Raw genomic sequence first — 16596 nt, 5'->3', positions numbered from 1 at the left:
TTGGTAAAGGTAACTACAGATCATCATACAAAGGAAAATTTTTTTGTGTTCTTAACCTGTTAATTTTTACAATTTGTGTATATTTTTGGGAAACAGGATAGTATGTAATTGAATAAATGTTTTCCAGATATAAATTTGATGTTTTTTGACACTTCTGATTGAAATATTAAAGGTTTTCAACGAAGTATATAAATATTTGAGATGTGTTATTTCTGACTTTATTATTATTGTTAGTGTTGTACTTGATTCTAACATTATTTTGATTAGTGTTTCAAGCTCTACACATAATCTTTGTTGATTCAAGTTTATTCTTTGCTCTTTGATTTTTTGACATTTATGTTTAAAATTGTTGGTAAAGGGCAGTGCGGAACTAAAAGAGAAAATTTTTGTGTTCTTAACTGGTTGATTTTTACATTTTGTGTAAATTTTTGTGGGAGAGGATGGTAATGCAACTAAAATGACTGACTTTTCTAGATTTAAATTTTATGTTTTCCAAACTACGGCTTTTTCATATTTTTGTATAAGCGTAAGGGAAAAACAATATTTAAAATGTGTAAATAACTTATTTTTGCTAACTCTTGGAGGCCTCCTTTTTGACACTTTAGAATAAAATACTGAGGGTTTTCAACATAATCACTTATAAGATGTAAATATTTGAGATGCGTTATTTTTGAAATTGTTATTATCCGTGTTGTGACTGTTGGTGTTGTAACTGTCGGTCTTCTTACTGTCGGTTTTGTGAGTGTCGATGTTGTGAGTGTCGTTGTTGTAACTTTTTATCAACTAGATTTTACACCTTGCAAGCTGTTCTTTTTTATTTTGTGTAAGATTTGTATGGAGGATTTAATGTGATTTGATATTTGACATTTTGTGTAAGATTTTAAGAACATTTTTTTGTATATACACTGCTGACGTCAGAAAAACATCTAAAAGAACCTATTTTCCCATTGTCCTTCTGCCTAAGTGGATTTCTCCACGGGCCTTATCGACTAGTAATAATAATAATATTAATAATAATCTGAAAATCAAAAAATGGTAAAATAGCATTTTCTTACCTCGTCCATAAATTAAATAACCAAACTGCAGAAGTAATAGTACTACTAGCTTCATAACTTTTATCTGTTCTCTTCTTTGGTGAAACTGAGTTCTATATAAAGCTACTTTGTCTAAAACACAAAAGCATGCACACTTGCAAGAAAAACAATAAAAGTAAGGTGACTAATATCTTTTAACTATATTCAAGAAAGACACTGTTGGCTTCAAATGACTCATTGTTTTGTGTTGATCTTTACACATCATAAGAATGAATAATCATAGTGCATTCACTGTCGGTTACGGTTTGAATTTTGTTAATTCAATGCATGACAGGCAATGGTACGATTTCCAAATCTATTATTTTGCATACATCGATTTAAACACACAATCGAACGCAGAATTCGTGTTCTGTCCCTTTTTTATTTCATTATTTTCAAATATTATGCACTAATCATGGGATACTTCTATTGTGTTTTGCAATTTAAACTAATAATTTTTATTTTAGGCCAATATCCACTAATAAGAATTTTTGTTTACTAGCTTCCCTTAACAAACTTGTTGCGAGGGTAATTTTTTAAAAATGATACCACTTGCGCCTTGGAATTGTCAGATTTTGGTGTAAACAAACTAATTATTTTATGCAAATAAATACTCAATAATTTTAGCTCATGAAATAGATATTTATATTTAAAGAAATATTAGTTGTTCTTTCAAGTTTGGGAAGAATATGTTTAGTGGTGCTGATAAAGGTATACTTATGTAGTTATAATTAGGAAGAAAAAAAGCATCATCATTTTCAATTAATAATAATTGAGGACATATCCGCTGTAAACGTACTAGAAGTTATGTAACTACGGTACGATCGTACGATAGAATTAGCCATGTGTACCAGTTTATTAAATTCATTATGGTGGCAAAGAATTGGACATAGCACTATAGGTAAATTGATCCTTCAAATTTTGCGTGTCATATCATCTTCTGCGAAAACATTTTCCTCGATATAGCTAAAAAAAATTTCCATACAAATTTGTTTATATAAAGACGTTCTTATCATATGTCACATTTTAACTTTATTGTACTGGATTACAATTACTAGTATCGTCGTAGTATTAAGAAGACAAACGTTAAAATTGGTTCAAAAAAGTCAATTAGTTTAAAAAAGCGAATAGGTTTGTCTGTGGAATTATTTTGTCATGGCTAAACACTCGCTATGCTTCCGTTGTGGAAACCAAAAGCATTTTGACTTTGGCAAAAACAATCATTGACTAAATTTTAATGTTTCGAAACTTTTTATGTTTTTTATATTAAAGAAATTAATTTTAATGCTTTTTGGACGTTTTGAATGATTAAAAATTATTTTTACTAATGAAGTTGCACGCTAAACACATTAGAAAAAAACTCATCATTTGCATCGTACTAAAATTTGGAATTATTAGTATTTAGTGTCTAATGAAAATATCACTCCTACGAGCAGATTTTTATAAAAACCGTCTTACAAGTTTCTCGCCTTAACTAGACCAATTTATTGACTAGCATACTAGCCTTTTTATGTATTAGCAGTTTTATTGTTGCTAAAGACTTAACAATATATGTTTATAATATTACCCACAGATTATTCAATATATTCCATTCTGCAAAAAGAGTTCCAATAATTATATCAAAAAGTTTTGTGGTTTGGTGGCTGAGTAACTACAGTATAAATCAAATTTTGACACACACCTTTTTCTAATCTTTTGTGCACGATAAAAGATAGCTAGCTAAACGAAAGTAATAGCTTGAAAGTATTTCTATAAGTATTACTTATAGAAAGCGTTTTAACAGTTAAGATTTTTGCATAGCTAAAATTAAACTGTTTTTGAAATTCATACCACAAGTTTCGCACCAATGCGAACGGTAATGTTTACCTGTTCTAAGTTGGAATCTTTTGACTTGAAGTTATTAAACATTCTATGTATGATCATTTAACCATTATTTGTCGTTCTTCTTGAACAAAATTAAAAATGTCTCACAAATAAAAGGCTGATAGCTAGCAAACTGCAAATGCTTGCCTTAACAGAAAGTATTAGGTAAAATGTCTATAATTTATGAAAATATTTACCACTGCCTCCTCCATAAAAACCCTTACTTGTGTATCTTAACAAGAAAATTAGGTAATAACAGTTACCTCTAATTCACTTGTGGTAAATAAGTGGTGTGATTATGATTCTTAACAAACGGGACCAAAAAACGTAATGTCAAAAATAGAATCACGTTTCTCTCATGAGTGATGAAAGGATCCTTTATTATAAGGTGAGTCGGTGGTTAATACACTTAGTTTATGTGTCTGGTAAGTGAAGTCATTAGTTGATAGCAATTTTTAGTTGGAAATACCTTTGCGTCTAAAATTCGTAAGACTTAAAATCTTTAGATGACAAAAGATGGCAAACACTTTAGTTTAATCTCCCTTCTAGTTTTGCAATAGAAATTGTGTGATAATATTAAAGAAAAAGAATTATTTCCAATGGTAACGCCATTGTTATTACTTCCGTCTAAAAAGCTTATAGCATAGCAATTGGACCTTCTTTTTTTCTTCTTCAACGCAAGTGTTTTACGTAAGTTGCATAAGCAATAAAACGTCAATTAAAAACTGCTGAACCATTTAAATGTCCTCAAATGCATGCTAATTTGATATTAAAATCCACATTCGCATTAAGCCTAAATGCAATAATTGTTTTGATAAACAAACACAGCCTACTTGTGCCTCATTTAGTGCCCACACCAATTTCAATTAGCTAACTAATTATATTAATTGCTGCTAAGTTTCGTTAGATGAGTAATAGATAGATATTGTTACAGGAGCATGTGCGGAAGTAATCTTATTCACATTAATCTATATATTTATACTCCTTGTGAGTGTGTGTGTGCGTGTGTGTGTGTGCGCATGGCGAGTCTAAGGACAACAAATTACCAGTCATTGTCGTACTGATCATGTATGCGCCGCCTAAAGCGTGGTGTTGCGTTAAAACTTTACCATATTAGTTAGAACGTTATTTCGTAGCAATCACATATAAGTTATAACTATTTAAGCGCGACAATGTACGATATAAATACATATACCCATATGCCAAAGTACCTATGTAGGAATACATATATATTTGTGCCACATATGAATTAAAGGGCTTAGATGTTTACAGACTACACGAACTGTTAAATTAAGTTCCTAGCATAAAGTAACGGAAATTGTGTTTACAAAAAATATAGCTGTTCTTTTTGAGTGTTTTCTTCATTTTTTTAAAACACTTGAAGAAGAGTATGGTTATATAAATAAAACATAGCAAGGTTTATGCAAAGTGTTTTTAGTTTTTTTTTCAGTTTTGATGATATTATTGATGCGAGACAAGGTTTCTGTAAGGTTTGTTTATTTTTCTTCCAGTTTTTGATATTGTTGATGCGAAACATATTTGAGCTAGCTAGCATAGTTAAACAGCCGCCAACAACAAGAGGAGTTACAAAGTGGAATTTTCATGTAATTACTTTTCTAATGTTCTCTTTTCATAAAAAAATATAAATTGGTGTTCCCTTCTGACGTTTACCGATAGGCTAGCCTATTTTTCTTTTTCTTGAAATAAGGAGTGCAGTGAAAAAACTTGTATTATGAAAAATGCTGTGATTTAACCATGTGCCATCCAACCTTAGGAGCATAGCCCTTTGCTAGTTTCAAGTCCTTTGAGTTTTAGTTATTTTTGAAATTCTGAAACAATCTTGCAAAAGTTTATTCCTGCGAATAAAATTATATCATATTATTATATACCCGTAAGCAAAAACAGCCATTGAATAAATAATCGTATTCCACCCGTATTATTCAATGCTTGTGACGTAACAATAGTTTTGACAAAACATTCGTAAACGCATGTTTTGATTTTATCCTTTCCGCCTCATTAATTTTTATTACCATTAAACTTATTTAGATTGTAACTTATATTGTGTTTATAAACTATTGAATTTTGCATTAAAAATTTGTGTTGTGTTTCAACATTCAAAAAAAAGAAATGAACTTTTTGTCTCTTTGTACCGTGTCGATTTCAACAACATTTCGAAAACATGTCGATTTCACAAAAAAATGTTTCGATCTACACTATAAAATGAAACGAAAACAAAACAAACACAAAACAAAATAAGTAATATTAATTATAACAATCTCTTTTGGGTATATAATAAAACATATATACAATAGGTAAACATAGGTTATTGGATTTATTAACCCTCGGTGATATTATATTCAACTCCGCTGCGCGTCGTTGAACATAAATCACCTCGGGTTAATAAATCTAAATAACCTATGTTTACCTATTGTATATCTACTTATTATTAGCTGTATATATACTCAATTTTTATGGTTTCTTTACGTAAGAAGCAAAAGCCTGTTTGAAAATAAAATTAGTAGAAAATAATCGGTGAAATATAAAGTATCTCTATTATAATAGCCGTACTTTGCCTGTGTGTTCAAAAGGGTTACCGCGTCCCGTAACGGAAACACGAAATGTGATATATAAAGGACAGTCGACCCCATGGTTTTTTCTACGGTTTAACGGCTAGTCTCTTTAATAATAGCCATCGTCCGTCTGTCTGTTCCTGCGTCCGTCTGTCTTTTGTTACAGAAACACGAAATGGTATATATAAAGGACGAGCGACTCCGTGGATTTTTCCACGGTTTAACGACTAGTATGTTATATATATTTTTTAAAAATTGGATTTAAACAGGAAATTAAAAGTACATGTAATTATTTCATAAAATGTTTTTCATCGTAATATAACTATAAAAGAATTAATGGTAAGTCAACTTTTGAACGACTGTACAACAATTATTGAATATTTATGAACCCAAAATTGAAAAAAACAAAATTGTAATCAAAAAATAATAAAGAAAATGACAAAATCAGAAAATCAAAAGTTAAAATGTGACAAGACAGCTAATATTTTTCGATTTTGATTTCAAACTATAGTCATTTTACTTTAAACATAGTGTGGGTCTGATTTAAGGATTTTATTTAATGTATTCGTTAAAAATATATAAAAGTTGTCTTTTGGATTTTCTTTATATTCTTTTTTTACAAAAATGCATATTGCATTATTTTTTATCATCCGCAAAAGTAGAAATTTATCAAATATTTTGTCTTTTACAAAAGTTTGTGCTCTTACAAACTATGCATAATACTAAAGTTATTATGGGTAAAAGGAAATTGTTGAATAACGTTTGTTTTATTTTGACACAAATTTTATAAAACAAGATAAGAATGTATTTTTTCCCAAATGGCATGTTTGTTTGAAATAAACATTTCATTACTGCAAAAATAAAATGAATAAAAATAAAACATTTTCTGTCATCATTTTTTCTAAACAAATTTTTAAACTGTAATTTTTTTTACAAAAATCGCAAACATTAATTAACTTTTTATGGCATCCCAATCACAAAAGTGTTTCACAAAAATGTTCATGCCTTTTATTCTAAGCAAAATTTGAATCAAATTTTTAACATCAGCAGTTTTTGTGAAGTGTCAAATGCAGGCTATCAATTTTGTGTATTGTGTATCACAAACAAAAAAAGTGGGGTGGCCACATTCAAAAAATTTAATTCCATAATTTTTAACCTTAGTTGCATGAGTACTAGGTTCATTGTTGGCTTAGTTGGCCGGTCAACCTGTGTAAAAAACTGATTTTTTATGAGGGAAGTCATCTCAGGACAACCTGGGTACAGTATATATAATGTACCTAGGTTGAAAAAATGTACTTATTTTTTAAAAAAACTAGTGGATTGAAGGTGTAAGCAAACCAGGAAGATACAAGTAAATAAATGGTTTCCCAATTCAAATTTAAATTTCCCTGTTTTTGCTTCAACCAAATTCTCATAATCCAGAAAATACTCACATATTTTTTGACCTTAAGCTAATAAGAAATTTAGAACATAACATGGTTGCTTCTTTTTTTTGCTCGCAATGCGCATGTTTTTTAACATGTCACTGGTCGACCAAATTGATTTTAGATGAATCGAGTCGACTCAATTAATCAACTCATCAGTCTATTCAGTGGATTCCCTTTGCCACAAAGGTAATGGTAACCCAATGAGCTAACTTACCCAAATTGGAAAACGACCCAGCTAGCCTTTGGAATGTTGACTCGCTTCATTAAAAGGCAAAGAAATGTTTAATAGTGGTCTACCATTATGGAAGCTGATTAATTCAAATATGCTGAACATGTGCCGAACCACAAATGAGTCAATCCACTTTATATAAACAGGCTCTAGGTTGGCTCAACAAAACAGTTCTCACATAAATATCTTAGTCCTGTCTATAGCCAGAGATAAAAAGATAGCAATTTTTTACGAGTCTTTTTGCAGAAGTATATTTTTGCAATAGTAGCAACCACTCTGGTCGAGATTATGATTAAACACAGAAGCTCATTATTGAAAACAAAAACGGCAATATAATGGAGAAATAATTAGCTAGATAGTGTACTAAACTTTCACGTATAGAGGGATTAAAAAAATTCAGGATGTTATACTCTGTCTAATCCACTTTCTCATGTTGCTCTAAATCACAAATCCAATTAGGTGCCCACAAACGATAAGTCAAATTAAAAACAACAAGGTTACAAGCACATCATCAGGTAATCCAGTCAAGAAGAATACCCCACATATAGTGGTAATTGTCATCAGGTGACCAGACAGGTCCAAAGCTACTTTCGAGGTTTTACTCTCCAACAGCTCTGGGGACGAGAAAGACAAAATATATGCATTTTGAGTGATTTAAAATTTATGGGTGCGATGTATTTTGAAATGCTTTGGTGATTTTTTTCCAAATAATTTTTGCGTTGTCAGTTCCAACGATTTTAGTCAATTTACCTTTTAAATGTCACATGTCACATATATGCTAAAGGTGCTGTACACTTTCATTTTTGTTGGTCACTTGTATAATTATACAGATTGTAAGATTCGCACTGCCGTATCGTTTTTTTTCATGCATGTATATCTGTTACAAGAACTAAATGAGAAATACAGTGGATCCTTCGACGGGAATACAGCTAGTCAAGAATAATAAATTGTCTCCCCGCTTTATTTAGGTGACATGAGTTGACTGACAGTTACTAAATATGGCCTTGCTGCATATGCAACTATCAATCCTGTGAATATGAAAAGGACCTAGCTACCTAACACTCTGCTACTCGTATTGTCGTTCAGTGTTTCTGAAGATTATTTTATCAAGGGGTAGCCTATAATCGTATTACAAATTGGAGGAAGGCATAAAAGCAAGCATTAAAGCCGTCTCGAAGACTTTTGTTTTTATCTATATAATAATACGCCAGTTCCGTGTCTCTGTGACAGGCAAAGTGGATGTGTTCATTTTCCTTTGATCTTACCGAAATTTCTTTGAAGTAACCGAAAAATGCATGTCTAACATGTTAAATTTTCTGACGTTACGGCGCGACGTCAATAATACTACTTTAACGTCAATATCCTATATTAAAATAATGAAGCCATTACAGTGCATCTAAAACTTTGAGGGCAAATAACTTGAAACGAGGTGGTGACGTCAATGATTTTTCACCGCGTGGGTAACTAGGGACCACCTAGGACCAATTTGGGTAATTTTCCCAAACCTGGGTCCCCGAATCCGTTTCGGAATGAACGGGTTAATTACGTCATCAAAAGTCTTCAAACCCTAATATCTCTGCAACCGTTTACCAAAAGTACATGATCCTATACATTTTCTTAATCAGTGCTTCAAGATCTATACGATGAAGGCAACAGGTATACGAATTTCTTAAAAAAAATTTGGGGTTTTGACGGTTCATTGCTGACGTCAGCAAAATTTTTAATACCTTATATCTCCTTAGGCGTTTGTCGAAAACATATGATCCTATACATTATTTTGATCAGCGTTTTAACCTCTACACATTACAGGCAACGAATAAACTAAACTTCGCCAATTTTTTTTGTACCTGCACTGCTGACGTTAGCAAAAAATCTAAAAAAAACTATTTTCCATTGTCCCTCTGCCTAAGTGGATTACTCCATGGGCCTTATCGACTAGTCTACATAATAATACGCCAGTTCCGTGTCTCTGTGACAGGCAAAGTGGATGTCTTCATCTTCCTTTGATGTTGCCGAAAAATGCATGTCTAATATGTTAAATTTTCTGACGTTACGGCGCGACGTCAATAGCACTACTTTAACGTCAATATCCTATATTAAATTAATGAAGCCATTACAGTGCACCTAAAATTTAGAGGCCAAATAACTTGGAAACGAGGTGGTGACGTCAATGATTTTTCATCGCGTGGGTAACTAGGGACCACCTATGACTAATTTCGGTAATTTTTCCAAACCCGGGTCCCCAAATCCGTTTCGGAATGGACAGGTTGATGACGTCATCAAAAAACCTTCAAACCTTAATATCTCTGCCACCGTTTGTCAAAAGTACATAATCCTATACATTTTCTTGATCAGCGTTTCAAGATTTATACGATGTAGGCAACAGGTATACAAATTTCTAACAGCTCCTGTGTTGTTTTCCTCTCCAAGGTAAAAAGGAAAGCGTCGTAGTTGTTAGTCAGTGAAAAAATTATGGAAATTCACAGTTCTTACATAAGTTATGCAACATGCATCCTTGTTGGTCTGTTACCATGAAATAACAAAATTGCTCTTCGGGGGTAGAGGGCGGGTGAAAAAGTTTAAAAAAAAGCTTTGCCCCCACCTTTTTGAATAGACAAACAAAATACGGGTATTTTTTTTGCATATTATTCGTGTATCCGTACAACGATTATTCTCCCGTGCACATAATGTGGGTATTGACATGAGAAACAGTTGTGGTGAAGTAGTAAACATAATTTTGAGTTAAAAGTAAAATAAAGTACATTTGCGAGCGAAAAAATTTTTGTGAAAAAACACAAGATTTAACCCTATTCGGTCCGGGGGGGGGGGCGGATTCCGCCCCCCCCTGACGGTTTTTTTTTAATAACTCCTGATTGCTTTCATATATGGCTATGATACTTACTGAGTTTCAACATTTATCTATTAGACACCTGCATGCTAAATTTTTAGGTCCCATACCTTTCAGAGGCTTTGATATTGGCCATTACTCGAAACTACCCCTAAAATCTCTATGAAATCCTTATAATGGGGAAAATATAATAACTCCTGTTAGAATTATCCTTAGAACTTGAAACTTGCAACACAACTTTGTTTCATCAAGAAGAATCATTTTGAATAATTTTGACACGTGACTATTCCGATTTCCCGATTTTGTCGGATTTTACCCGAAAATCGGAAAAAAACGGATTTTCGGGCAATTTTTGGCAATTTTTTATTTGATCCATGTAAAAACCGGAAGATATGTTAAAAAAATTTTATTTAGCTTTCAGAAACTTCAAACAGAATGTAAAAATTCGCTCTAGAACAAAAGTAATTATATTTTAAGCAGATAGTGGCATTTTTAACAATTTTCAAGCCTCTGATGACGTCACAGAAAATGTGCCGACGCAAGCAAAAAATTTTTGCCACCATTTTGTTCCTTTTATGACGTACTATAAGTGTGCCAAGTTTGATTCAATTTGAACAATCCTATGAAAAGTTATTGAGGGGGGGGGGCGGAATCCGCCCCCCCCCCTGTCATAGTATGTTCGAAAAACCCCGGACCGAATAGGGTTAAGACTTTTGCTAGCCTTTTTGCTTTTTTCTCATTTTTAGAAACTCAAATTTTGATGCACTTTTTTTAGGCTTCAGCAGCATAGGTTATTAAATCGTTTCTTTCAGTAACTCTTTCATACTCATCGCTATTTTCATTGGAATTCAAGCGTTTAGGCGAGAAGCGGAGGGCATTATGATATTCACACATTTGAGTGTACAATAGTACGCTATAGCTAATACTAATTCAAAAGTAATAAAAAAACTAAAAGCTCAGGGGTTTGAAGATTTCCGTCTTTAGTAATATAGGTAGACAAAGCAGACTTTCAAATTACCCTTCAAATAAGCTGGAAAGTTTGGAAACTTGAAGGAGATCTTGAAAACTAAAGGGAAAAAAGGAAAAGTAAGTCATATAATGAAAATTAAAACATTTAAATCTCAATGATAGGGTAGCTAACTACAATCCTTGTCATGAATTGCAAAAATATAATTTGTATAAAAAACGGTCTTTGACGCCCCCTGCATCAGTGTTTCCTTGATCAGGAATACAAGAAAACAACTTTGGTATAAGGATAGATATAATTTGCATTTATTTAGCCCTTTTGTCATTAATTTATGGCAAGGATCAACGGAAAAGGATGCAATTTCCTTGCTATAACATATTTTTGATGGTGGAGGTAATTCAGAAAGAGAAGAAGTACTTCATTTTTAAATCATTTATAATTATTGGGTATTATTATTATTATTGAGATTAATTACCCAGGATGATCTTTTCAGTTCCTATTGGTGCTGCTATTAACAAAGGTGGTCGTAGAGCATTTATAGCTCCCATTTTAGCTACGAATGTTGCAAAACCACAGCAATCACTCAACTAGACAACCGCTTAATTCCTATTCTTATGCTGAGCACTAAGTAGAAAGGATAGATTCACACTTTTATAGTCTCTGGCATGACTCGGTTGCGGTTTGAACCCAAGACCTCCTGCACTGAAAACGAACGCTCTACCACAAGGCTTCTAGTCCACATCTGACCAAATTTGATAGTTAAGATTTTTAGTAAATTACAATGACAAATAAGATTCCATATTTTGAGATTATAATTTGACAGTTTAAATCATTAACTGAAATTTAGTGAAAATAAAGGCCGTCTCATTGCGTTTAACTTGTCAGAAAAAAGTTCGTCGTGAAAAATTTTGGTCGGGAAGATTCCGTCACTTTTTCCGCAAAAATAACCAAGTTTCTATTTTCTTTTATTTTTTATTATTTTCATTAATGGTATTTTTTTGTCTTTAGGTAAATGTATTTATTGATAGCATATATACTAGAAGCCATATCCGTCAGAGTACATTATTCGTCAGAGAATAAATTAATCATTCGTACGGGAAATTTTTCTACTGTAGACAGTTTTGGACATTCTTTTTTCACGATTTTTCTCTTGATAACATATTTCTTTTATCAGCTTTTAGCATTATCAATGTGTTGGTGAAAATCCTTAATGCTATAGACACCTTTAAAACTGTTAATTGTGCGGTGAAACATTATAAGAACAGTCCATTAGCTGCCAGTTTGATTTTCTAAAAATATATTTCTGAATTCCCAAGTTTTGGCAGCCACTTTAAATTTACCCTCAATGCATTTCGGCGTGAATGCCAAAACTGCTGGCATGTTTGTTACAGTGAGAGAATATTATGTACAGCTTTCTAAGAATATATAACATATGCGAGAAAAAGTCTTTAAAGTGCAAGAGAACTTTTACAAGGTGCAAGAATTTCACAAATTTGCAAGAATTTCTACGAAATTTAAAAAATGAACATTTTACATTGTTTTAAATTGTTTTAGGTACAACTCCTTTTCTGCTTCCACCAAATAACTTTACGCCTTCACAGTGGCGCTCATTTAAGTGACTATAACCTTATGTATAACTCTCTCAAATTTCTAACCGTCAGGATAGAATATAGTTATTTTATTTTGTTTGATACATAGTTTGTTTCTAAACCCAAATTTTATTTGGTCGTTTATTCTTTGGTCTAACCTTCAGTGAAATAAATCGACGAGAAAAACCGGCGGTGCAACTATGAATGCTAAAGCCACTAAAAAAGGTTTTAATGTGTCATGACCGTTTAAATGGCATCAAAAATCTGTTTTGTGTGCATTGCATATCTAACATCTCAACTGCTCTCACGTGCGACATTTAACTCTCTCAAAAATTTTATTGTAGTTGTTCTTCTAGTTGGAATTACATTCGCCTTCAGCGCTTTTTATAAGCTAAAATAATAATAAACTTTGGATAACAGTGATTTTCCACTTCTAATCAATTCACTAGAAGTGGCTTGACCAACCTAAACAAAGACGTGAAAAGCCTAATTATTTAAACTTTTTTTCAATGTTGATAGGCTTATCAAACACCATGATGAGTAACAAGGTAAAATATAATCTCTATTCAATTCACATGTTGAGAAAAATAATAGTATATCTCGCTCGCAATTGGCGCTGGCTAAAATGCATGGCATGTGCGCTTGTATAGGCATCTTCTCTTTAAATTTAAATTTTTAGGACCTTTTTGTTATAAATTCTTACACAGTATTTGAAGAGTAATCTCATGCACAGTTAAACTCCCGCAAAGTTTATTATTTTTCAAACAGCTGGCCATTCCTTCTTGAACAAAATTCCCCGCTTTTTGTGCCCTACTATTACAAAGTTAATTCTTTAGAAAGCTAATAAGTCGTTGAAGTGAGTGCAATTTTAGACCATGCACTGGTAACTCTCGTATTTCTCTTCAGTTAAAACCTAAGATATGATCATTTAACCACGGGACACTAAAGCTTAATGTTAAATGCATTATGATAGCTATTTTAAACGGCTAGAAACTTAAATTTACATAATAAATAACTGAAAATATTACACTCGCATCTTGCAAGTTGGTAAACGTACAACATAAATTGGAACAAATACATGCACGCAATGGGAATAAAATTGTAGTTAAACAAAAAGCGAAAATACCATCAATAGGTCACCAACTTAATGGAAACTGTAGCAATGATAAATATGAAGGCTGGAGAAGTGATCGGTACTAAAGCATTTAGCTTCTTCTGTGGTCTTTAGAAATCACAATGAAAACACAGAGATGTGTCTACGTATTCATGTAGATTCGATGCAACAAAAGCGACAGGAGCTACTCGTTGTGTTATTATATTGTTTCACACATTTTCCACATAAGCAAAGCAGGTGGCGCATGGCTTTGATAATTTTTTTTGGAACAATTTTTAAATGATCATTTCTCCCTGATGTAAAAACTTTCAATTTCCATAGCCATAATGGAGTTCTTCAATAAGCTATTTTCTGAAGAGAAAACCGTAAATGAAATGATGATGCAAAAATATCTTTAATAAACGACTTCATTTCTTTGGTGATAATGTCTTTGACTTTTTTTTTCCCGTTAATAGCTCATAGAGAAGATAGATATGTATATGATATCATTTTGCCTCTATATCTTCCCACCTTCCACTCTAAAATATCTTTTTGCCAAATACGCATTTATAAGAGAATACAAGGTTAAATATGCTACTTGCATTCATTTCCAATCGCCATTTTGAATAAGAAATTCCCGCGTAAAGCAACAAACATTAAAGTATATTTGACATCGTTATCCTGCTCGTGAGCAAAGCGACTTTAACTTCAATAAAGGACTCGGACGTCTGACTGTGGTCTTGTCGTTCAAGAAGATTTCTTTTTCAAACGTCCTAAAAATGTTTCGTAGGCGTCAGTGCTTGTCTTACTAGACAATTTAAGGTTTTCTTATTTCAAGTAAAAAATTTGTGATTGCAAACTCCTGCGCTTAGCAAAAAAGGGTATATTGTTGTAAAGGTGTGAAGGTGTGAAAGGCAATTAAAAAGTTTTAAACACAGCTTTTTGTTTCCATCCTGACCCAAAATGTCTTTTCCGACATCCCAGATTCTCTTTTCAGTTAATCTTTAATCTTTAGTCTTTTTTCCGTCCTCTTTATTGTTGCCAACAAACACCAAGCTTCTTTATTTCAAGAAATTTTGTGCAAGGCTTATTTCCTTTTTTTTGTCTTCTTTCCCCTTTTTCTTTCCTTTTTTCTCTCCTTTTCTTTTCTATCCAATTTCTTTTCTTAATCGTTTATTTCGTTCTTTTTACGGTTGGTATCTATTTTCAGCAAGTACACCTCTATCCATTTTTGCGCTCTCTCCAAGTGTTCTATTGTGTCACTTTCTAATAGCTCCACTCTCATCTTGCTCTTCATCTTTTCTACCACTTTCTTACGTGTCCCTATATGTTCCGTAACCTCTTCATCTCCACGTTCACACTTCCTTCCCTCCCTTGGTTGTTTCCTATGCCATTTATCTCTAGCCTCATCTTCATTATTTCTGTACCTGCATATATCTTTTTTTCTTTCAAATATTTTTGTCTTTTAAATTTCTGATTTTTTTGGTGTCTTTTTTCATCTTTTTATCTTCGCACATATTTTTCTTTTTACTATTTTTTTCCATTCTTGTTTTATCATACCATCCATTGCCAAGTATTATAAACCTTAGACGTTTATAAAATAAAAATGTGAATTTTTGTTATTTTTTATTTGTACCTCGGTTGACCTCATGTTTAAAAAAATTTCATTAGCCAAAATGTTACTTTACTTTCTTTTAAGATTTAACCGTAACAAGAAAACAAGGTTTAAGGCTTTGATACCTAGCTACTACAGCTACTCGTGCTTTAAGAAGAATTTATTCTCACAAAACACAAGCATTATGCTACTTTTATAGTGCAATCGTCCTTAATGTACAGGATAGCATTTGTCCTTTCATTTATTTCAGTGATGAAAACTTTCAACTATGCAAGCCTAAATAATTAGGGTGAAAAGCGAAGTATACAGAAGTATATAATAATGCATTTTAGAACATCTTAGCGTTTTAAGTTTAATTTCTCATCATATCATAATTTTTGCATAAGTACTCATCAAAATAGACGAAACAAAGACATCGATAAGTAATTTATTTGTCACATTTCTTCGCCTCTTGTAAAGCTTTTCCTCGCGTTTTCCCGATTTTACAATGCAGTTAGTAAGATGCTGTATTTTTAGATTAAATACGTCATAAGTATGATGAGGAATTTTAAGAATTTTCGTAAGATGTTAAATTCAGTTGAAAGTTGCTGATTTGAAGATTTCCAATTTATAAATAAAAACCTAAATACAGAAAGGGGTTTTTACGTCAAGTAACCAATTCTAACCGCCTTTTATATGTTTACTCTTCTATACAGCTTGTTTAAAATGCAAATTTCACCATCATAGTTGGCAATAGTCCCTTCGACATTCTCCATCCTTAGATATTGCCAGTAAAACACTAACAAATTATTCCAAGGCATTAACAACATATTCACAACAATAAAAAAAATGTGAGCAACAAAGGAGTTTCAATGACACGAGATGGAACATGTGACAACCCGCACGGTAATCATTTAGTGAATTATTGACTGTCATTCCAGCTTCTAGCTTTATAACGTAATGAACACCACTTGACATCTCTTGGGAAATATGAGCCACTGTTTTCTATCCACAAAAACACTTGTACTTTAGCACATAAGTCACAAACTAGAAATAAGATTGATAAATCCACTTTCATTATTTCATTGCCTGTTTTGGCATCAGGTAAAGTGGGTTTTTGTACACATAGTATCCCCGATAAAATTCACCATTTTCTCCTTTTCCTTCCCTAACAATACTTTTATTCTAATTCAGCAGATCCACCTTTTTTTATTTGAATATTTAAATTCAAACAGAATTTTCTTTTTCAACTTAACTCATCAATAGAATGTTTTTGTTTGACGTTTTAATTATCTCGTAAATTGAATGATTTGAAAAAAAGAATAGACAACTAGGTTGTGGAA

This window comes from Hydractinia symbiolongicarpus, chromosome 14 (assembly GCF_029227915.1).
Source record: "Hydractinia symbiolongicarpus strain clone_291-10 chromosome 14, HSymV2.1, whole genome shotgun sequence".
NCBI lineage: Eukaryota > Metazoa > Cnidaria > Hydrozoa > Anthoathecata > Hydractiniidae > Hydractinia > Hydractinia symbiolongicarpus.
The sequence above is the reverse complement of the archived record's forward strand: the minus strand, read 5'-3'. Positions refer to the sequence as shown.